Raw genomic sequence first — 23,120 nt, 5'->3', positions numbered from 1 at the left:
AGAGTGAAAAAGGAGAATCCCCATCACTTGGGTCATTTAAAGTAAACTAATGAACACCTGACTAAATGGTTATTTTTTAGAGTAGCTGTAGTTTGGGGGGCAGATTTTTAAAGCCCAGTCTCCCTTTTTCACCCACTACTATATACTGGTTTAAGTGATGTCATTTAGACATCTAACTTCCTGACATCCAGGCATAGTAAAGTATTTAGACATCTAAATGACATCAGTTGCAACCACACAACTACAGGGGGAGGGAGGGCGCACTGGAGAAGAGGCGGAATCATCAGATTGAGGCCCACAAAATCCAGACTCTGAGTTCGAGTTTGAGTTTGAAAGGAAAAACATTGTGAATGTCATTTCCGAAGTTCATAGATTAATGTTGAGTACATAACTAAGGCCTTGTCTACACTAAAGGGAAAAGTAAATCTAAGCTACGCAATTTGAGTCACGTGAATAGCGTAACTCAAATTGACGTCGCTTAGATCTACTTACTGCGGGGTCCACACTATACGAGATTGACAGGAGACACTCTCCCGTCAACTCCCCTTACTCTTCTTGATCAGGTGGAGTACAGGAGTGGAAGGGGGAGCGATCAGCAGTAGATTTAGCAAGTCTTCACTAGACCCACTAAATCAACCGCTGATGCATCAATGTAGACAAGCCCTAAGTAAGGGCTCGATGGTCAGTGAGCCAAAGTGGTCAGACAGGGGACTAAGCCACTGAGTTGCCCATTAGAGTTGCAAGTACTCAGCACTTTTGAAAACCAGGCCCAACATGTCCCTTATTGGGCATGCAATGCAAAATGACCCAAAATCTAGAGTCGTTTTTGAAAGTGTGAGCAAAAATAGTTTGCCCCAAGTGACAGACTGTGGCAGAGTCCAGGACAGAATCCAGGTCTCCTGACTCTTCTGAAGTCTTCTTCATTATGTGTCTTAATTACAGCCAGGGGGGGGGGGCGGGGCGCGCCAGCGCCGGCGGCGGGCTGGGGGGGAGGGGGGGGGGCTGAGTGGGCTCGCCGCATGCCCCGGCGGCAGGAGCCGGTCGAGCGACCGGGCGGACCTCTGCGACCTGCGCGCGGCGGGCGGCGCCCGTCCGTCCCGGCTCCGCTGAGCTCGAGCTCCGCGGCCGCAGGCCGCGCGGTCCCGCTCCCGCCCCGGGCTCCGACCTGCCGCATGGCGGGCCGGCGGGAGGCTCCACGATGCCGCGCCTCCCCAGATGCCCGGCGGGCGGGGAGGAGGGGACGCGACTGGGGGGGGCGGCGGCGCAGCGCTCCGCGCTGCTTGGGGCAGCCTACTTTGTAGAGCCGCCCCTGCTTAATTACACGTCCATCCAGCCTTCTCTATTCTGTCATGACAACTTACAGTGTAGATATATCAGCCACAAACTACTGCCTATGATGTACTGTCAAGAGAGAAGGCTCTTCTTCAGAGTCTGCTAGAGAAAAAATTAGAACACACCCTATTCCACAAAGCCTTTTCAACAATCTGGGAATTCAGATACTGAACCATGCCCTGGAATTTCACTTCTTTGAAATCATATCTACTATGGCATGTACCTTATTTCCGTCACTTTGACTTCCTCAGTCAGGAGGAGCAGTACTGATACATGAGGGGACACCTGGCCTTCCGCCTGCAAGTCCAAAATCTCCACTCAGAAATGGTTTCAGTCCCTTCAGTAATTGGGATCACTTGATGCTCTCTTCACTCCTCAACAAATTCTGAAAAAGAGAGAACATTTTAACCAGCAGTTAGGAGGACACCAGGAGTTACAAAATTTGGTCAATATTTCATGCTCCCTAACCCTTCACCTACTCCCCACTTTTCCCGAACTTAAGGATTTCAGTTCCTATGAGATGAACAAATCCTACTGCCCAACGTCCAACTCCAGGCACTTCTTAGTCATTACAGTTTTCTGCCTTGAGAACAACTGTTGCCAAATCATGCTCTGTCTTATTTGTGCCTCCAAGAGAAACAGTGATAAAAACTCCCTAATTCTTTAAATCCATTGGTTTCCTTTTTGGTAGCAATGAAAGCTGCACTGCTGAAGATGCCTGACGGCTGCCTTTCAATGATACCATGTATATACACATCACTAATAAATATAGTACCTTCCATCAGAAGATCTCAAAGCACTTTACAAACATCAATAAATTAGGCATCATAACATCCCTGTGAGGTAAGTATGAATTATCCCAATATTTAGACGGCAAAAATGAGGAACAGTTGCCACAGGTCTTGCAGAAGTATATTGCAGAGCCCAGATCTACCTCCCAAATCCTGTTCTTTAGCATCCTCCTTTGCCCTTTAGGATGAAAAGCACTACAGCAATTTAAAATAATATTTTAATATCTTTGAAACTAGAGGGAGACAAAAATCAGATCAAACTTCTACATCTATATAAAAATCCCCCTATCTATAAACAAATTCCTAGGTGTGTTCTTGACTCTCTCAAACAGAGATGTTAAATCTACTACTAAACTAGGTTCTCTGAAGAGGGAGTGAATCATGCAAAGGAAGTGGAACATACTAATATATACAGCACTTACGCATTTTAAGAACAGACAGTTATAACAAAACAAATAAAGCAAGCAAAAGAACCCAAAATTAGTCACTGAGGTGTATAATTTAACATGATTTCCTGGAATGTTGCAAAAAATAAAGTCAACAGATGCAGTGAAGGAATGCAGACATGAATGCTTCTGTCTCAGTCTTATTACGGCACACATCCACACCCAAAGAAATGATCTCAGGTCTGCAAGTTAACTACTTAGGGTGTCATCAGCAATTTCAATACACATGAACAATATCTAACTATGGAACAAGCCTGTGTTGTGTGGTGCGCTATATGCAAGATGGTGGCTAAGAACTAACACCTAATGTCAAATTCTTAACAAGTGACTTAACTTGAGAGGGATATATTGAAAACAGCTGCCAAAAATATGCAGCAAGAGATCTTTTAAACCCAGGCTTTAAGATAGCAGATAACTAGAGTAATTTCCAGCCTCTTTTCCCAATATTGCACAACTTAAGTTCAAGGATCCTTAGTACCACTCATATCAATATCATCGGTTACTCACTTTTTACAAAGTTGCCCAAAACAACCTTTTTTATGAAAGCACAAAAACGCTTTAATCATGTAATATGATATTGTCTTTCCACCCAACTAACTTCTTTGGTGTCAAGTGGGCAAATGAGGATTGTATCTTCCTGTTAAAATGCAAAGTCATTTGAGGGAGAATTCCATAAATCCTGCTTCTCAGTTTAAAAGATATCTCAACAGAGCAATTCAATCTGTGTGTGTGTCTAACACCCTCTAATATTCCTGAAACAGTAAAGAAGCGCTAAGTATCACCGCAGTTATTTCACACACTCTTTTACATCAACACAGCACTAACTTCTTGCATTGATCCAATAGAAGAAACAAGACCACATCCCACTGCAAAAAAAACTACCAGCTGTGATTAAGGAACACTAAATAATCCACCTGTACTTTCGGCCCAAATTAGGAACCATCCCTGGAAAACTGGGACAAGAGGCGAATCCAGTTATACAATGGGAATGCTCTAGCCAATGGATCCTGCTTTCTTGAAACTCCAGTTGTTAGCTATGTTATTGCTAACTCAACTTTGTTAGCTACGCCTTATTTAATTATCACTCACAAAGACGGCCTTGTGCAACTTGTTTCTGTGGCAAGATCCTTGTATTCTGCAGCGCTCTTGTGCAGAATGCTGGAAATTCTATGGCAGATTCATTTAAATGGAGGTTTTTATGTAATTAAACATGAAAATGATCCATACAATCAGTACTGCAGCTTATGTGTTATTTATTTGGATACTAAGTTCTATTTATGCTCTCCCAATATTTTCAGTTTTCAATGTGCCAAAGATTTCTCCATTGAAAACATAGAAGTGCATTGCCAGTTGTCATGGGGAGGTTGGAGGTTTTGGCACCTGGAAAGGCATGGGAGGCTGGGCATAATCACATTATATGGTACCTATGCCAAAATGATTGGCAGTGAACTAGTTCACGCTGCCACTTAAATGGTCAACTTTAGGTTTCAGGCTTAACCATTAAGATGAATGGGGCCACTCAGCTCTACTGTTTCAGACAGCCTGCAAAGTCGTTTTCTTCCCAACCATAAAGGCTAGAAACCCTTTTTACAAAGAAAGATTCAATTCTAGAGTACAATTCTGCGGCAAGGGGCCAATCAGAGGTGAACTTCATGGGCTGCATCTATGCTGACAATTTTTAGCAGTTCTCTCACCACAGTCCAGCACCAGTGAAAGCCCTAGTGTAGGAATTTAAACACCATGGTGACATCTAACCATGCTCAGACACACATTCATGATAAAGCAACAGTGGGAGGAAAATATTAAAAATTCTCAATGAAGACAAAGCCCATGTGTGCCTGGCACTTTGCAGACACACAAAAACAAAGCTCCCCCACCTCAAAGACCAAACAATTATACCATAGGAGTCCCTTGTCAGTCACTCATTTCACTCGGATTTAGAGAAGAATTTAAAATAATCAAATGGGTTGGCTATCAGGAAACATAGCAGTACATTTCTGTGCATCACACACATTTGCCTGCATTATGAAAATAAACTAACAAATGAAATACTCACCACTCTTGATGAGTGACTATGATGATATAGCTACTTATTACCCTGCATGGAGTGACTGCAGCAGGAAGAAGAACACAGGTGAAAGGACGCATCTCTTTTCTGCTTGTGAAAGTAAGTGGAATGTACGATTCCCGGTGAATGCAGCCTGTACATACTTGCCCTGAAATACTGCTTAGCCAAGAAGCTAATTAGCTAACACATCAGGTGGGATAAGAACAGGTTCACCTCCTCCTCCTCAGAAGGGCTGAAGTACAGTTAAGCACGTTCAGCTTTAATACTCAATCCTGTACCATCCATACAAATAAAATATAATCCTATGGCTTTATGGACTCACAAGCTCCATACTTCCAGCCACTTCGAAGTGGAGAATAACAGCATTCCCAAGTAGCTTAATGGCTTTGCTGGCTGGTGCTATGGTCTATTTCTTTAGAAATGTAGATATGATCCAGACCCTCCCCCAGGCTGGCAGGAGCAGATACAATTTGGCTTTCTGTCAAACACACTTTAATAGGCAGCTGAAAAGTTCTGCGGCATCAGAGGTCTTTGTTTGCCCTTGTCGGGCTCCAGGAGAATGGTGAGGAGATGCTTAGTGTGAAGGTGACGGTCTTGGACCATGTCAGAAATTAAAAGGTATCTCTAGAAGTGCTTAGATAAAGGGGAGACCATGAAGCACAATAGATACCTTAGACAGGACTGGGTAAAAGCACAGAGACTAGCTCACATTCTGAGTGATCTGTAGCGAAGAAAGCAAGCTTCCCCCTACCATACAGCCTAGATATGGCCCCAATCCTGCAATCGCTTAATCACATGAGTAGCCCTCACAATCTTCAGGCCACTTGGAAATGCAGCTGCTGCGCATGCGTACACACACAAACACACCCTTTGAAGTGGCTGGAAAGTATGGGTTCATGAGGGTGAGGACACAGAGTCATTTAATGACTGATGCAGGTCAGGGTGCCAGAACGGGGGGGGCCACGGCCCCCCACTTTTTAACATGGGCATCGTTTGGGGGTAGGGAGCCACGTTGCCCGCCCCAAACTGCAAGCCTTGGGCAGGCACAGAGCGGTGCAGTCAGGGGCTGCTGCGTTTAGTGCTGGAGGAGCTGATCAGGTCCCCTACCGCAAAGCGCTGTCCCTGCCCACAGTGCCAGCCTCCTCCTGGTGCAGGCCCCTCCCAGTGGCCCCACTCCTGCTCCTCTTAGCCCCAAGGCCCCACCCACTGGCCAGGCCAGAAAGCCCGGGACGCTGCGGGGAGCCCTGGACCTTCCACCTGTCCTGGGCGGCACACTCCGGGTCCAGGTAGCAGGGACAAGGGCTGGGGGCTGCTCTCGGGGCCCCGGCCCAGGACAACTGGAGGGTCCCCAAGTTTACCACCACCTGGCTCCAGCTTTTTTCAGCCTGGCCAGGGAGCAGGGCCTCCGGGGGAAGAGGAGGAGCAGGAAATGGGACCACGGAGAAGGCGGGGCCACAGGGCAGGGCCTCAAGCCCCGCTCCTCTCACTTCTACCAAGGTTCCAGCACTCCTGATGCCATTTATAACTAAGCATTCTTAATTGCACTCCAACCCTTCCCAAGGAGGAGAGAGGAGATTATATGGAAGGATCGCCCTTGAGAATAAAGGTTTTGGAGGTGTGCATGCCCTTTGGCTCCAACACCCAAAACCCCAGGGGCATGCACGCACAAGTCCCCAGAGTTCTGATAATATTTTACCATCTGCATCTGTTCCCAATTAAATTTCAAAGTACAGAGCCCACAGGTAAACGCCATCAAAGCCAATTTGTTGCCTCATATGTGCTTCCCTAGCTTAGATTCAATTATCCCTTTCACAGTTACTTGTGTTTGCTGACTGTGTCTCAGGTGATCTTGCTGGTGTGGCACCCAGCAGGTGCATGTCTCAGTGCCAGCATTACACATCTTCATACCAAAGAGAGAGAGTCATCACATGAAAGAGGAAAACTTCCTCCTTTTCGCTAAAACTAAGTAGCGCCACTTGGAATCATGCAAATTGCACACATGCTTTTAGCATTAGATCATCAGGCACTCTACTGCAGTGAGGGGCTCAGGAACCTAGGTAGACCGATCATAGTTCTAGTAACTGATACTACTCTCAGGTACCATCTTGGCAAGGATCATACAGCGGCTAAATACCCTCCCAACCTGCTCACCATATTGGAAGCAGATCAGAGGGAAATAAAGGAAACCTTGGCAAGCCTGAACTGAAAGCACTGAATGAAAACCTTACTTGCACTGACCTAATAAAAGTTGAGTCATATCATCAGTAAGGGTAAAAGAATCCTCAGGAGCCTGAAGGAGAGGGGAAAAGACCTCGCCCATACTTCCAACTCCTGTTCTTCCATCATAATGAAAGTATCCGTTTCTGCATGAGCACCCTATCAAGTAATTTTAGCCCAATATAATTTAGGTTTTTTATTGCAAAAAGGACGCAGGAAATGCTTTACAAAATCCAGTATAAATGGAAATGTTTCCTGGGCTTGTTTTTAAATATTTCAGTAAAAAGAGGTGTTAAGGGATTTAAAGGTTCTCCAGCAGTACTGTACTGGAAACCCAAACTCAACAGTGTTGATTAAATGGGTAAGGCGCATTATTCCTGATATCTTGGTCAAATTGCAAGATCTACTGACTTAAAATTTATCCAGCTGTTTCCAGTGGATGTGATATTCTTCACGTCTTGTCCTAAACTATTATACAGAGTTGGTGTGTGCTCTTACACAGCTGCTGCAATGGACTTCAGAGGAGACTATCGTTTAGCAAGAAACATAGTAATTCCTGAACATTTAGGGTGAAATCCTGACTCCACTGAAGTCAATGGGAATTTTACTGTTGACTTGCATAGGGCCGGGATTTGACCATAGATGTTTGCATGATATAACTAGATCAATTTTGAATAGACTTAGTTATACTAGAATGTGCGAGTTTTCTAATACAGACCAGGCCTTATGCCACATTAAGGTCATTGGTGAATTTTATCAATATATATTAGGCCAAATTCATTCTTGCTGAACTTCACTGACTTCAACAATTCTTCAGTTTTTTAGAGCAGCTTTGTGAATTGTCAAACCCAAACAGCCTTTTGAATTCAACATTTAGTTTTGTTTTTACAGACACTTGACTCCTTACTGCTGCTAGTACTCAGGCAGCGCTGGGCTTCTGTTGTCAGCAGCCCCATCCCACAAATATCCCAAGTATGCGTCAGCCGCATTTTCATTTCATTGTGTGGTTTCTCCATTCCTTTGCTGATTTAGTCCAGGCCTCTCTTTTGCATTCTCAGATAATGAAAACCATGTGAGGTTAAAATAAAATCTTCAAACACGTAAATCAGTTTCATCTGCATTATCGAGACTGAGCAAAATGTTTAGGGTGGTTCATTTGTCCCTATAAATAGGATCAAAATGTTAAGCTGTGCATTAGATAAAAAGGTCAGACTCAACTTCTACATTTTAAAAAGCAGAATTAATTCCTACAGCATAAGACATAGTGACCATGGAAATGCATTACCTAGCCAGAGATTTATGTTACATGTTATTCTTAGGTAGTTTTTGCTGATGTCAGTTATGACATACCAAAAAAACTCACTTAGTGCAGATCTCTAATATTAATAAAAACTGGCAGTGGATAAGGGGGAAAAAAACCAAAAATCTTTACCGTGGCCTGATGTTAGCATAGAATTAATTCCCTGGATTTTGCCCATATATCTCAGCTCTAACCTTGTTTAGGGTCAGATTCTAAAAGCCCTTTTCAGGTGGAGAGGCACTTTATTCCGCAAACAGTCACACTGAAGTGAAATGGCTACGGGCAGAGTGTGGGTATCAGAATCTGGCCCTTCATTTTTTCAGGTTTTTATTTGTAGAAAGAAGCCAAGTCAATACATATTTTTCTATCCACTGGCTAAGTATAGACAACTTTTTAATTATTCATGAGCCTCACAGACTATAAATACCTCCTTCTGAGCAACTATGACCCAATCCTCCTCCTGAGGGACTATGCCCAGGCTTGGTTGTGGTAGTACTGAGGCAACCCTATGTCACAGACAGGCCTGTTATGTGGTACCAGTGGTATGAGATGAACTGAAAAGCGTTTTTTTTTTAAATGAAAGCTGGCTCAAGATCCTGTGTAATTAATGTTTAAAAAGTCAGAGCCGTTTAAAACTGATATGCATTATTCTTTCATCATAATGACGTGTGATTTGCATTTTTAAGTACTTTATGAATATTAAGTCTCAAAACCCCTGGGAAAGGGAATATTATTGAACCTATTTTACAGATGGGTAAACTGCAGTATTGAGTGGTTAGGGCCAGGGGCGGCTCTAGGAATTTGGCCGCCCCAAGCACGTCAGCATGCAGCAGGGGGCGCGCTGCTGGTCGCCGGTCCCGCGGTTCCGGGGGACCTCTTGCAGATGTGCCTGCGGAGGGTGCGCTGGTCCCGCGGCTCCGGTGGAGCATCCGCAGGCACGCCTGCGAGAGGTCCACCCGAGCCGCGGGACCAGCGAACCCTCCGCAGTCATGCCTGCGGGAGGTCCACTGGAGCCGCAGGAGCAGCAGACCCTCCGCAGTCGTGCCTGCGGGAGGTCCGCTGGTTCCGTGGCTCCGGTGGACCTCCCGCAGGCATAACTGTGGAAGGTCCGCCGGAGCCGCCTGCCGCCCTCCCAGCAAAATGGCGCCCCAAGCGCGCGCTTGGCGCGCTGGGGTCTGGAGCCGGCCCTGGTTAGGGCTGATCTACACTTAAATATTTTGCCAGCATAGCTGTGCCAGTTAGGGGAGTGACTTTTTTTTTTTTTAGACAATATATAGCTATGCTGGCAAAAGCCCTAGAGAGGATGCAGTTATACCAGCAAAAACTTGCTTTTGCTTGTATACTTATTTTGCTCAAGGAACTAGTATAAGCTATGTTGGCAAAAGGATTTGTTTGTTGGTTTAGGCTGCATCTACACTAGGAAGTTTAGCCAGTATAGTCATACCAACAAACCTTTTAAACTTAGATCTGGCCTAGGTGACTTTGCTCAAGGATACAGGAAATCAGAGACCTTGTTTACACACAAAACTTGTACCAGTTTAATTAGAATTGGTTATTAAAATCAGTTTGGTATAAACAGTGCAAATACTGATGAAGTGACTATTAAATCATATTACACCTGGTTTATATCCATTTGCTTAAGGTCCATAATTTACCAACACAACTTAAAGCAAGAGGTAAACTGATTTAAGTGTCTTCATATTAAGGGCTTGCACCAGTTTGACTAGATAGATTTTTAAATCAACTTAGTTAAATCAGTGTACTTATCTAGTATAAGCAACGTCCTAGTTTTATGTTCTAACCATTACTGGTGTATTATATGCATTAACAATGGTTGCAGGGAAAACAACCAAAAAATATTCCAAGCTCCCCACGATTTTCACACATTTTGTTCTAAAATATAATTGTGATTTAAGCTTATATGCATATGTCACTAATGATTCAGAATCTCAGACAGTATTAAAGAGCTTCTTTTGTTTTTTAACCAGAAGCTTGCTATTCAGAGATAAATTAGACAAGAGTCATCCTGGGAACTAGAAGTTTAAAAAAAAAAAGGCTACCGAGATCTGAATGGCGGTGCTTATTTCTGAGCATCCTCTGCAGGACAGCGAATGCAGAACTCTTTGGGCCATTAAGGAAAACACGTGAAGATCTGGCTGTTATAAACAGGGAGAGGGCACTTGTGTTTTCATCACCAAACTGGCAATACATGACTTGCTCACCACAACATGACACCTTAGATTTTATTACGGGTGGCTAACTAGCATTGACTTCCTGCGCTACATCACTGTGCAAGACTCCAGCACGCAGGCCTGGCTTGCTTAAAATCACTGCAGCAAACACCACATTTAATACATGATTTTAGAAACAAACTTCAAGGCAGTCTATAGTTCTCCACTGCTCAGGGCAAGGGTTGTTTGTTTATTTTTTTATTTTTAAAATATATCACTCATCAACTCTACCAGATCAGAGCCACTCATTCATTCCTCATTCTCTGATCTCTCACTTAAGTCAACTGTTTGGTTCGCACTTTAATGGCCATCAACATACACAACACATTTATACAGATCAGATTTAATAAGTTATTATTTAGAAAATACATCTGGGTGTCTAGTAAAGAAAAATTACAACAGCTTTGCAAAACTCCTCTTGCTTGGAGGGGTTTAACAGACAAGAAAAGTAAATATTATACTGCAGTAATTGGTCTTATGATTCTTTTGCTTTATTGTTTCCTGTCATCCCATGGTGGGGATTGGGAAATCTTTGCTTGAGCTGTTAAAGTTTCATGACAGTTTTGCAAGGCTGAGTTATATGCAAATTACAGAAATATTATGGTTTTATGGTGTCTTCTAATACACTTAACTGCAACATTTTCATACAGTCAAATTGTCAATCTAAGTGGTAAATCCAGTCTAGAGATACTTGAAGCATGAACCAAATATTTTTACAAGAACTGAAACTATCTCCATGGCACTGGGCCTGCAACAGATTCACTCTATGTGGCTGGCTGGCAGGCACTGCATTCCATAGCAGCTTTGGGATGCGCTCTCTTTTTCTCTGAATAGGAATTTAACAAATTAGTGAATCATGCCGCCAATCTGGATTCCTAAGAAAGCCATTTGCCTCCTCTCTCATATAAGACAATGATCTAAAGAAGCAGTTCTCAAACTGTGGGTCGTGATCCCATTTTAATGGGATCGCCAGGGCTGGCTTAGACTTGCTGAGGCCCAGGGCTGAAGCCCAAGTCCCACCGCCCGGGGCCGAAAGCTGAAGCCCGAGGGCTTCAGCCCTGGGTGGCTGGGCTCAGGTTACAGCCCCTCTGCCTGGGGCTGAAGGCCTCGGGCTTCAGCTTTGGCCCCTTTACCCAGAGCAGTGGGTCTTGGGCTTTGCCCCACCCCCCAGGGCAGCGGGGCTCGGGCGGGCTCAGGCATCTGTCCCCCCTCCTGGGGTCATGTAGTAATTTTTCTGGTCAGAAGTGGGTTGCGGTGCAATGAAGTTTGAGAACGGCTCATCTAAAGCAGTGATACTCAGACCTCAGCAGTTCAGGAGCCAAATTAGCAATCAACATTACCCAAAAGAGCCAGAGCCGTGTGAATTCATTGTTTCATTTACTATATATATTATTCTCACAGCAAAATGACTGATCAGTATTATTATTTTATCAACTATAATTGGTCAATAACAGAGTAAAAGCATCTTGACTGGTTAATAATTAAATCACAGTGTTTTAATACCATGTGCTGCCATGAGCCCCAGGAGACACATTAAAGAGCCACTTGTGGCTCCCGAGCCTCAATCTGAGCATCACTGATCTAAAGACAGTGTTCAGCTGATTAGATGAATATTGGGGGGGAGGGGAATTCAGCACCTTGTGGAGAAGCTCAACCCCAAAAGTGATAATTCCCTAAAGAGGGGAAAGCAAGTAAGAGAGACAGATAAAAGTCCACCTGAGAAAATAACCACAAATTGGACCAAATAAGACACACGAAAAATTCTTGGTAACACAAAACTTGCCAACTTGCAGAAGCATCGTGGCCCAGATTTATAACAAAATGGCACAGATGCTGGAACTAGGGGTGCTGCCGCACCCCATGTCTTGAAGAGGTTTCCATTATATACAGGGTTTACAGTTTGGTTCAATGGCTCTCAGCATCCCTACTATACAAATTGTTCCAGCACCCCTGCACAATGGATTGAATTGTTTTGGCAAATCCTCTACTGCTTACTGGCACTTCATACCTACAGCAATGGGCACTTTGGAACACTTATCTGAACAGCCAAGAGAGTCAGATCCTCATTATATTCCAACTGGCTATAAGGAGAGAAAGAGCCTTCTTCTACCTTATTGCCAGTCACTAAGCATGGCTGTTCTTACAATATTACAAACACTTCGTCTCCATGGAAGGAGCATACCTAGTAGCAAACACTAGCAACAGAGAACATTCCACTCCCATCCACAATAAGAGAAAAATTCTGTAAGACTATTACTCTTAGAAAATCTTCCAAGAGACTTCCCCACTCAATGAATATCTACCCTTAGCACCAAAAGTCCATGAAAACAGGATGTACCGTTAAAGTTCTGGAGGGGCGAGGGTGCTTATTTTTAAATTATTATTTAAAGAGGGAACATAATCCAAGAGACGGAACGTCTAACAAGCCTAGAACCTTATGCCAAGAACAAGGATGTGCTTTTCCTTTATAAATTAAAGCCTCGCCCAAAGACAAACAGCATTCTGCTCCAGATCCAAAATCCCTGCGTTCACGGGTGTTCAGACTCAGGTTTTTTGATTTAGACCGAATTCTAATGCAAAATCTTAACATTGAGGAACACCTGTACTTTCACTGGGGTAAAATCAATGGCCCCTTTAAAAGCCATCAACATAACTGAATGAAGAATTGAGAGCCAGCAGTGTGCCCTAAAAAGGTATCAACAGGTAGGTACACTCACAGCTGAACAATATTTTTACATTAGCGGACAAAAGGTAATTTCCCATTGGACTGTCAACTTCTGTCAATTATCGGGAGTAAAGCAGCATTGCTATTTTTTTAAAGATATCAGTGCCCTGAATCAATGTCAAATATTTCCCAATGTTAAAAAAAATGGAAGTCTCATTGAGGAGTAGAAGTTTTACATATTTATTATTATTTTGTGAAAGTTGTGAAATGTGAAAGTTCTACTTTATTATTTATTTTGTGCTAGGCACTGTACAAATACAGAGCATAGGGACCCATTAAAACATCCCCATTGAGAAACTCATTATTTCTAGAGCTGCTTAGCAGAGGGAAAAAATGGGATGTGAAAATTTGCAATCCAAAAATCATCAATTTCACTAGCATTGTAAGGAATGCTTGGCAATGAAACACTGCAGCCCTACTATTAAATATGAAATGAAAACGGTCAGTCAGTTTATATGGAATGTGGGGAATGGGGAAGAGGAAAAACATTTAATTCTCTGTACTCCCACTCAGTCTTAATATTCTTTTACAAGGTGAATGGCTTGCGTTAGTCAGGGTACATCTGAAAGTACATAATTCAAGTCTTTATTTACAATCATAAATCTTCTTTATTCTGGAAAGATCCCTACCAGGTGGCAATGAGTGCATAAATTGTTAAAGCCAACATTAAGTGCCTGTGCATCATAAGCCATTTGCAATTTAAAACATTAGTGCCCTTGACTATTAACATGGATGGCATATACACCATCATGGGAACTCAATGTACCACAGAAGTGTTGCCATATAACCCACTTCAGCATAGAGAAGCTGTAAAAAGACAATTCTCCAAAGGCACTTTCACTATATAATATTTTTGGAAGGTGGCGGGGCAGAGATAAAAGTACTTACCAACTATTTCCATATGGATCCAACATTCATGCTATAGCCTCTTCAGGCACTCCAGTCTAGTAACCTATGGAATGTGATTGTCTGACCTTAAGTACTTCCAAATCCGCGGCCCTTTTAAGTACACTATACACTAGTGAGATTTTATACATTCAAATTGAAAGTAAGAGGATGGTCTGCTGGCTCAGATCTCATGTTCTACACTACATGTGGACCACAGATTCAATTCACAGTCACTAGACTGCCAGCCAGGCTGGCAAAGAGCAATAGTCTTTACTCCATTTCCATGAGCAGAAAGAGCCAACCAGGTCACTTCCCACTTGGGAAATGAAAGCAGCACCAGCTCTATAACATGCTTCCTGGGACCTGACTCCGGGCTCTGGGGGTAGGGAGCCTTGGTCACCAAAATAGGTGGTGGCAGAAGTGGAGCAAAGCAACAGTCACGGTCTGCAGTGTGCTCCCCTCTGCACGCCACAGATCTGCAACTGAATTTCCAGTCAGGCATCGATGCTGCTTCCTTGAAAAGCCGGGTCTGCTAAGGTGAAGGGACAATAGGGTAACTAAGCAGAGACACAAGGCCTCTGAGATCCACCAATTTAGAGGACACTGACAATTGCCCATTCCATGGTAGTGGAATAGGAGGTCTTTTCACTCCCAATCCACGCCCCACCCCTCCAGAAAGAAGGGGACATTGTGAAAGAAATGTTGCAAGTCAAAACTTGGAATTTCCTGCATTATCCTCAGGGAAAATCCACACAGTGGGGAAGAACCTGGCACTGAGACAGGGAATGCCACAGAAGCAGTCAGAACTGTCCTATGGAGACATTTCAACATGGAACAAGAACCCTCCATGGATAAGAGCAGTCCTGGTATAGTGCGGGTGGAATCTCAGAGCCTTCTGTGGCCATGACACAAAGTTTTGGAGGAAGTGAAGGTGGGTGTAGCGGGGAGAGAGAAGAAAAATTAGAAGCATGTAAAACAGTTCTCACAGACGTGCACTGTGGATTAACACTAACCCACTAAAGAAAACAACATGCCCCAAAAAAGTATGTTGCCCTGCTATGAGACTGGGCCCTCATCCGGTCATTCTCTGCGCATGCCCATACAGAATTGTTCATCTTACTAGAATGAAACCTCTGAGAGGCACGGCTGCCAACTACCTATAGGTTCAGTACAGCGCCAGGTTCACCCACCACGCTCACTAAATAATACATTGCACACGCACTCTGTGCTTTGGTGACAGACATTTTTATATTTGATCAGCACAACAGAGAGTAAAACACATTAATTAAACACTTCATAGATAACTGCAGCTTCAATGCAGCAAGAAATCTTGATAAAGTATGGAAGCCAAGATTACACACACACACACACTCACACTGAGCCCTTGATATTTCTATGTAAAATAGGAAAAGCAGAAAATCTTGAAATGTAGATTGAGATTTTAACTTTTTTCCAAAGAAGCGGAAGAAAACGAGAAACACCACTGCCATTAACCAGAGCAGTGTGCAAACTCACTCAAGCCAGCCTAGCAAAATTCTACTTGCCCAGGCACCCAGGGCAAGCAAAATGTCACTGGTGCACTTTTAATGACAGTTTTGCAAGGCTAAGCTTAAATATCAGCAGGAGGTGAAGGTTCAAAAAATGACCCCAGGTTCTGATACCACAGTGATGGGCGAAGGAACTATCCAGAAGAGAGGAGAGCAAATCTAATTCCGAGGTTTATGCTATCACACATAATGTGGGCTCCACTGTGCCTAAACACTTCGCTTACCTACTTTTGAGCTGGAGACAAAAGGATTTTCTTCTTTTTTTCCCAAACGGACTGGACTCTTGTAGCTTTTTGGGTCAGCTCCACAAAGGACGCCTTGCTGCCAACAGTATTTTCTCTTTGTGCTCCTTTTACCCCAGGGAGTAAAGGGCAAAACACTGGATTCAGGAGGGCCGGTGGCTGCAGTAACACGACGCAACAGGCTGGCTTCACAGGCAGAGGCAGAGAAGTTGCACTTCAGTGAGCTTTCACTGCAAATCCTTCCTTCATTCTCAGTGTCGAGAAAACAGGCGGGAGGGGGGTAGACTTTTTTAAATTGTAAAACTAATAGTTTGATTTGCGGGGGATTCTGTGGGCCGAATTTATGGCTCGACTTTTTTTAATACAAGCAATCGAGATCGAGGTATAAAAAAAATCCAACTGCAGTCAGATCAGACGTGCCTGGTTTTCCTGGAAGAAAGAACGTGGCTTATATCAAAATGGCAAAAAGGAACTTTAAAAGTTTCCTCCGTCCCAGTGCAATTTGCTAAGTACAAATTCTGCTTGTCAATCCCAGAACTGCACAGGAAACTCCAGCCCCCCTCTGCCCAGAGAGGGAAAAGCGGCCATCCAACCACTGCATTCCGGCCTCGGAGGAAAGTTACTGATCTCAGTGGCTTGCTCTCCCACACGAAGTATTTCTTTTTAAAAAACTTGCCTTGTGCAAAATCAGGGTCGTGCGCTCCCCAGACCTCAGGGGCGGATCTCCCATTCATGCAGGAGAATATCCTGCAAAACGAGATCAAGCCCCAGCAAAGCAGCTTCTCTCTTCCCTTTTCCTTCTTCCGACTGACTCTGTCTCTCCCCCCAGCTTGGCTCCCCGCTGGGACTGTGTGAGTAGGTTGTGAGAAGAATGCAGGAAGCACACCTCCTCCACCTCCCCCTGGCAGGAGCCTTCCTAAGCCACACTGCAGCCCTGCTGCTGGAGCCGCAGCATCAAGCCACCCCAAAGGAAAACCCCTCCGAAAGTTTAGCTGAACAGAGTCCAGACTGGAAAGAGCATTTTCAGCGTGTTGTAGAACAGCAGGCGGAGGCAGGAGAGAAGAAAGCCTTCCCAGCCACTCTTTTTAGGTCTATTGGACAGCTCCAGCTTCGGTGCCGTTTTCTGTTGGCTGACTGGCTTGTCAGTCATGCCACACAGGTTTAAAAAAAAAAACAAAAAACCCAGAAACCCAAGACAAGCTTCTATTGTATTCTTGCTGGAGCAGCAGGGAGCCTTAACTCTGAACCTCTAGCCTCAGGAGAGGCGTAACCAGGACTTAGTGCCCCTGCAGGAAATACGGTAAGGAAAATGACATCTAGGGAAGAACTACAGCCCCCAGAAGAAGCTAAAAGCCTGTTTTAATCTTGAGGAGGAAGGGGAAAAAATAGAGCGAACCGTCTCTCCTGAATTCCTTAAAATACCTTTCAACAAGTTGGAAGCAGAAGCACCAGAGATCGGATAGCTTGTTTTACCTTGGTCACCTGAATCACCGTGTGCAATTCTCCTGAAGAAAATCAAGTTAAATGTGTGCACAAACTTTACAGTGTAGTGGCTAATTGGTTCATATTGGTAAAGGGCTTTGAAGGTGAAAAGCACTGTGAGCTATCATTGTGCACCGCTCATGCACACTCTGGTGCTACGATTTCCATAGAAATATGAGTCTATATACACAATCCTACTTAGATACTAAGATATCTATTTTAAGCTGTAAAATAGTTTGACAACTTGATACTTGTAAAAGCACTTTGAGACCACTGGATGAAAAACACAATGATTATAAAGCATTTTTCATCCAATGATCTCAAAATGCTTTTACAAATATCAAGCTGTAAACAGCTTGAAGCATATATCTGAATATATAAATGATTTATATATAAATATGACTATATTCATAACATATTTTATTATATAAATACTTGTTTACATATACAAAAGACATTGTATGTAAAATTATATAATAATAAATAAAAATAGTAATTGCACTTTTCATCCAATGATCTCAAAGTGCTTTTATAAATATTACTTTAAGCTTCATAACATCCATGCAAAGTAGGTAAGTAATTGTGATGTTATAAAAACAAGGGATGTTCTTCCGTATGTTCATTTGTGCAGTTCTTACTCACTGATATTTAATAAATAATGAAATAATGTGTGTGTGTGTGTGTATATAATGATCTTGGTTCATTAGGCCTAATCTAGCCTTACTTCAGTGCAGAAGGAAAATCAGCATGAATTCAGTGGGACAAGTCCCTGGGATGAAATCAGTCATATGCGTAAGTGTTTGCAGGATAAGGCCCCACATTTTTAAAACACCAGCCAATTCAGCATGACTAAATGGGATAACTCCAATTTACACCACATGCAGAAAATAACTGAAAGCGTGGAAAAAATAGATGACTAAATACATGAAAATCAGGTAAGTGCATTTAAGCAGGACATTTTAAAGGAGTCGTCCCCTGTACTAAATGTTTTACTCAAAAATAAAACTATTAAATATTCTTCCAGAGCCCAAACCTGCAAGTTCTGCGCATCTAAAACCCCCACTGCCCTCCCAGAATTGCACCTGAATGATAGATTTGAGACGAGGGTATGCTCCATGCCTTCTCTAGACTTGAATATTTATCTCAAATACAACCACAATATTGTCAACTCTCACGATTTTACAAAGTCTCATGATTTGTTTTTTCTTAAAATCTCAGCTCCTAGAATCATGTGATTAACTTAAAAAAAACAAAAAGGAAAGGTGAAATTCGAAGGAAGTTTAGCTCTGCTGGTTGCAGAGTTAAGCTTAAAAACACAACCCTTGCCGTGCCTTTCAAAAACAGAAGACAAGGAAAAAGAACCCAACATGTAATATTTCCAAATCTCATTATTTTTAATCCAATCTCATCATTTTGGGGGCCCTGCCTCATGGTTTTTCAACACTTAGGATTGGCAATGCCACAACCATTGGTGTAGTTGTAATTGTGCAAACCTCCAGCATAGTCGGGGCAAAACTGCTTTCTGCACCAGTGCTAGAGCTTGAAATGGGTAAGCTCCACTGGTGCAAATAGCAGCTTCATCTGTCTATGCTAGGGGTACACTGCACCCCTTCCCTGTAATCAGGGCAAATCCGCAATCCAAACAGGGTCTGAGATAACAATTTGGCCCCTCCTCTTAAAGGGACCTTTTGGGTAGCAGAATATTTATATACAAACTATTTCCTTGCCTTTCTCACAATTCACCTCCTCCTTTGTTTACATACAATAAACTCTAATCCTTTGTTTGCCACATCACCTCTCTGTGAGGTCATTTCATTGTCTGCAAAAGCAGGATGGAGATTACTGGGGTGACAGTGTTTATTTGTTTTGTGACTATCTCTTTCAGTAACTTGCAACTTCAAGAAAGAATCAGATGAAAAAGAAAAGCGGGAAGAGGTCTATCCCCCATGGCAATTCATCTCCCTGATTTTTCAGGTTTATATTTGCACCATTGAGTAGCTTCATTTAATTTGCAGGATCAGGCCCTAAAGTAACACCAATTTCCAGAACTGTTCAGCAAGCAGCAATTTCTATTGGCCACTGGTCAAACCGTGCTGCTTGCATTATAAAATTTGTCCAGTAAAAGATATTACCGCATTAGGGTTGCCAGGCGTCCGGCTTTCGACCGGGACCCTAGCAGCTCCGGTCAGCACCGTTGACCGGGCCGTTAAAGCTCCAGGGTAGGCAGGGAGCCTGCCTTAGCACCGCTGCACCACCAACCGGGAGCCACCTTAGGTAAGTGCCACCCGGCCTGAGCCTGAACCCCAAACCCCCTGCCCCAGGTCAGAACCCCCTCCCGTACCCTAACTCCCTCCCAGACCTGCACTCCCTCCCACACCCCAACCCCCTGTCCCAGCCCTGAGCCCCCTCCTGGAGCCCAACCTCCTATCACCCTCCCTCACCCAAACTCCCTCCCGGACCCTGCACCCCAACCCCCTGCCCCAGCCCTGATCCCACTCCCACACTCCAAACCCCTTGGCCCCAGCCCCACCCTGCACCCCAAGCCCCTCATCCCCCAGCCCCACCCCAGAGCCTGCCCCCCCAGCCAAAGCCCTCACTCCCTCTCATACCCCAACCCCCTGTCCCAGCCCAGAGCCCCCTCCCACACCCAGAATCCCTCATTTCAGGCCCCACCCCAGAGTCCACACCCCCAGCTGGAGCCCTCACCCCCTCCTGCACCCCAACCCCCTGCCCAGCCCAGTGAAAGTGAGTGATGGTGCGGGAGAGTGAGCCACAGATGGAGGGGGGCTGGAGCGAGTGGGGGGTGGTGCCTCAGAGAAGGTGCAGGGCCTTGGGCAAGGGGAGTGGCAGGCGTGTTCCATTTTGTTCAATTAGAAAGTGGGCAGCCCTATACCTCATCCACCTTGTCTTGTCCTATGCAGGTCAGTTCAGTGGGACTATTATTGTGAGGAAGAACAGCCTGATGTGGCCCTTCACCTTTTAATTGCTTTACCCACAAGACTGTTATTTACATATGTTCACAAATCTACTATAAAAATAATCTGGAAACAATTTCAGGAAAATAAAGAAACCCTCCCCCAGAAATTCCAAACGCCTGCACGTCTAAACACACAATCTTTTTTCTGTAACTGATGCTCATTTGCTGGAAAATTTTAGCAAAAACAAATGTACAAACACATGTAAACAATTCATTAACATTCCCACAACATTACAGCCAGAACAGGTAAACAGAGGACAATATATGCCAGAAGTTATGGTGAGGAGTGTGATGAAATATATAGCTATAGCTGGATTAAAGATTTATAAATACCCCTGAAATATATGATCCCACCACAAAACTGCCTCCCTTCCGCATCCCAAAAGAAAACTTGTGGCGTGGCAAATGGAGGTTCATCAACAAAGCAAAATATTTTTAATTCACACTGTGAAAAATGGCTTGCCTTGCCCAAGGCATATTAACCTCAAGCCATCTTCCTCTGTTTATTCAAAAGAACATTAGTGCAGCGCTTTTTTAAAGCAATCAGAGATAACAGCTTTATCTGAACAGGAAAAGAACAAAGAGAGATGCATGAAATCCAAATTCTCCTCAGAGAATGTTCTTCCTTTGCATCCTCGCTCCCCCACCCCTCCAGCTAGCGCAGTACTCGTGAGCTATGGCACACACTGACTCAAGTGCTGCCAGGCGAAGGAAGCTAGCAGTTTTCCACACAGAGATCACACTATAATGTGGGAATTCAGGAAACAGCACAAGAAAGAGGTTCCTAATAACCACGCCAGCATTCTCAGGCCAAGTTATGCAATCAGGCAAAGGTTACATTAGGTGTATTCAAGGCAGAGAAGATAAATATCACTGTTGACACAATTTAGAAGTAGAAAAATAAATCTTGAGCCCATCCTACTCCTAGAATACTACTTGATAACCTGGGATCCCCCAACCTATGATTTTTGAGGGGTGCTGCTCTTTGCATTCTTTAACATTACTCCATTTAAAATTTCTCCCTTCAGTAATCACTGCAGCTTTGTTCTCTTTTCTCCTCAGCAGCTGGAGTTTAGGAAGCTGCTCATATCACCCTCGCTAAATGGGACAGAGACCCAGCTGAGCCTAATGTCCACTAAATACAGCTGCAGGGGTGTAAATGCTGCAACACTGGTGCCACCCCCATCCCTGGCATAGAAAGTGTATTGCTGGTAAGGGCCCCTGGGGCCATTATGTCAGCTGAGACTACCAGGGGAGGCTCCAGGCACCAGGGGGCGGCCTGCCAGTCACCCTGAGGGCGGCAGTCAGGCTGCTTTCGGCGGCATGCCTGCAGGAAATCCACCGGTCCCATGGCTTCGGCGGCAATTCGGCGGCAGGTACGCTGAAGGCATGGGACCAGCGGACCTCTCACAGGCATGCCACCAAAAGCCACCTGACTGCCGTGCTTGGGGTTGCAAAATAGATAGAGCTGCCCCTGGAGACTACACAGATCACAGCAGCACTGGGGCCATTCACCCTTTTGCCCCAGCCCCCCATCTATACTGAAGGCTCCAGGGGCAGTGGTTATACTGGCTCCCCAATGCCTGCGAGTTCCCCACTGTGTGAGTGGCACAAAGTTGCCAGAGAAAAGAAGAGAATATGGCCCTACACACTCATTTCACTCAGATTTATGGAATTTCAAGAAAAAGGCTAAAGCTGCAGACTGGGTTAAATAATGGCTTAATATGAAAAGACCACGCAATCAATAGAAAAATACAGGATGGAACCAGAAAAAAGATGTGGCTAGGAAGTTTACTGAAGGTAGAGGAGCCAGAGAACAGGTAGTTATGAGAGAGGATATTTCCTTGTCTTGCTCTCCCCACAGAAATAAGATAATTAACATGAAGGGCTTTATTCTGGGTGAGTGCAGTGGTTAAAAAGGAAGAATAATAATAATATTCTGTTTTTTATTTTTGTCCGCAGATCCCAAAATCCTACAAAGTTGGCTAAGAATCATTATTGCTGCTTTATAAAGAAGGGACTTGAGGTGCAGAGGGGATAAGTGATTTGTCCAGCATCAGTGAGTCAAAGGATGAGCCAGGAATAGAACCCAAGAGACTCATGATGCCTTTCCAATCGTGTATCCAGTGGATAACACTACCTACAAGAAAAGCCTCCTTAAAGCTTCCCCTCAGGTGAGAATGGGGTAAACTGCACCTTGTGAAAAGAGAAATGTCAATCCACTTGTCCCAGCAGAAGTGAGGATGAGGCATAAATTCAATGTGAAACAGATCATTGTACACCATGAGATGGTAATGATGGGTATTGCATACTAATTATATTAAAAATTACTACTGTAAAACCTAGCATGTTTGGGGTTATTAGGAAAATTCTGCCTTCCAGAATACAGACATTTGAACAGTTATGGGCCATATCTAATGGAGAGCTCCTCTCTCTCACCAGCAGAAGTTGATCCAATAAAAGATATTGCCTCACCCACCTCCTCTCTCTCATGGGCGGTACAGTCTTGTTTCACCCTCTCAGTGCTCACGGTGTCTTTCTACAGCAGTTTATTAATCTGCTAATTCTACACAATAAAATTTTAATGACCGTGTAATTTAGCAAACTGCTGTGGGGAAAGTAATTACTGTAGAAAACTTGTACATAGGCCTGGTCTACATTACAAAGTTAGGTTGACATAAGCCACCTTGCATCTACCTAGCTGTGTGTGTGTCTACACTTAAATTGGTCTCTTATCCATGTACGTACCCCATTACAGCAACACAGTAACACCTTCCTGAGCAGCACTGAGCCATGGTCTATGTACTGAGGTTGACGCAGCGCAAATGTAGCCACTGCATTACTTATGCCAACCCTAACAGTCCTCCAGCAGCT

The 23,120-nt window shown here is 44.1% G+C and overlaps 1 protein-coding gene across 5 annotated transcripts in view; it reads right to left on the bottom strand.

Annotated features, from left to right (window-relative positions):
* AMOT (angiomotin) overlaps nucleotides 1-23,120 on the bottom strand; it is an 86,418-nt gene that overhangs the window by 46,227 nt on the left and 17,071 nt on the right. Inside the window, exons 2-3 of one of the 5 annotated variants that reach the window (XM_039488758.1) lie at nucleotides 15,770-16,216; nucleotides 1,556-1,717 (exon numbers count right to left, since the gene is read on the bottom strand). The gene's annotated coding sequence lies outside the window, so the exon portion shown is untranslated. Of the gene's footprint in view, nucleotides 1-1,555; nucleotides 1,718-4,625; nucleotides 4,645-15,769; nucleotides 16,846-23,120 lie in introns of those variants that run through there. The other 4 variants (XM_039488757.1, XM_039488761.1, XM_039488762.1 and 1 more) reach the window with 4 other exon arrangements.

Source organism: Mauremys reevesii, linkage group 9 (genome assembly GCF_016161935.1).
Source record: "Mauremys reevesii isolate NIE-2019 linkage group 9, ASM1616193v1, whole genome shotgun sequence".
Taxonomy (NCBI): domain Eukaryota; kingdom Metazoa; phylum Chordata; order Testudines; family Geoemydidae; genus Mauremys; species Mauremys reevesii.
Note: the sequence above shows the minus strand (reverse complement) of the source record. Positions and strands in the feature narration are given on the sequence as shown.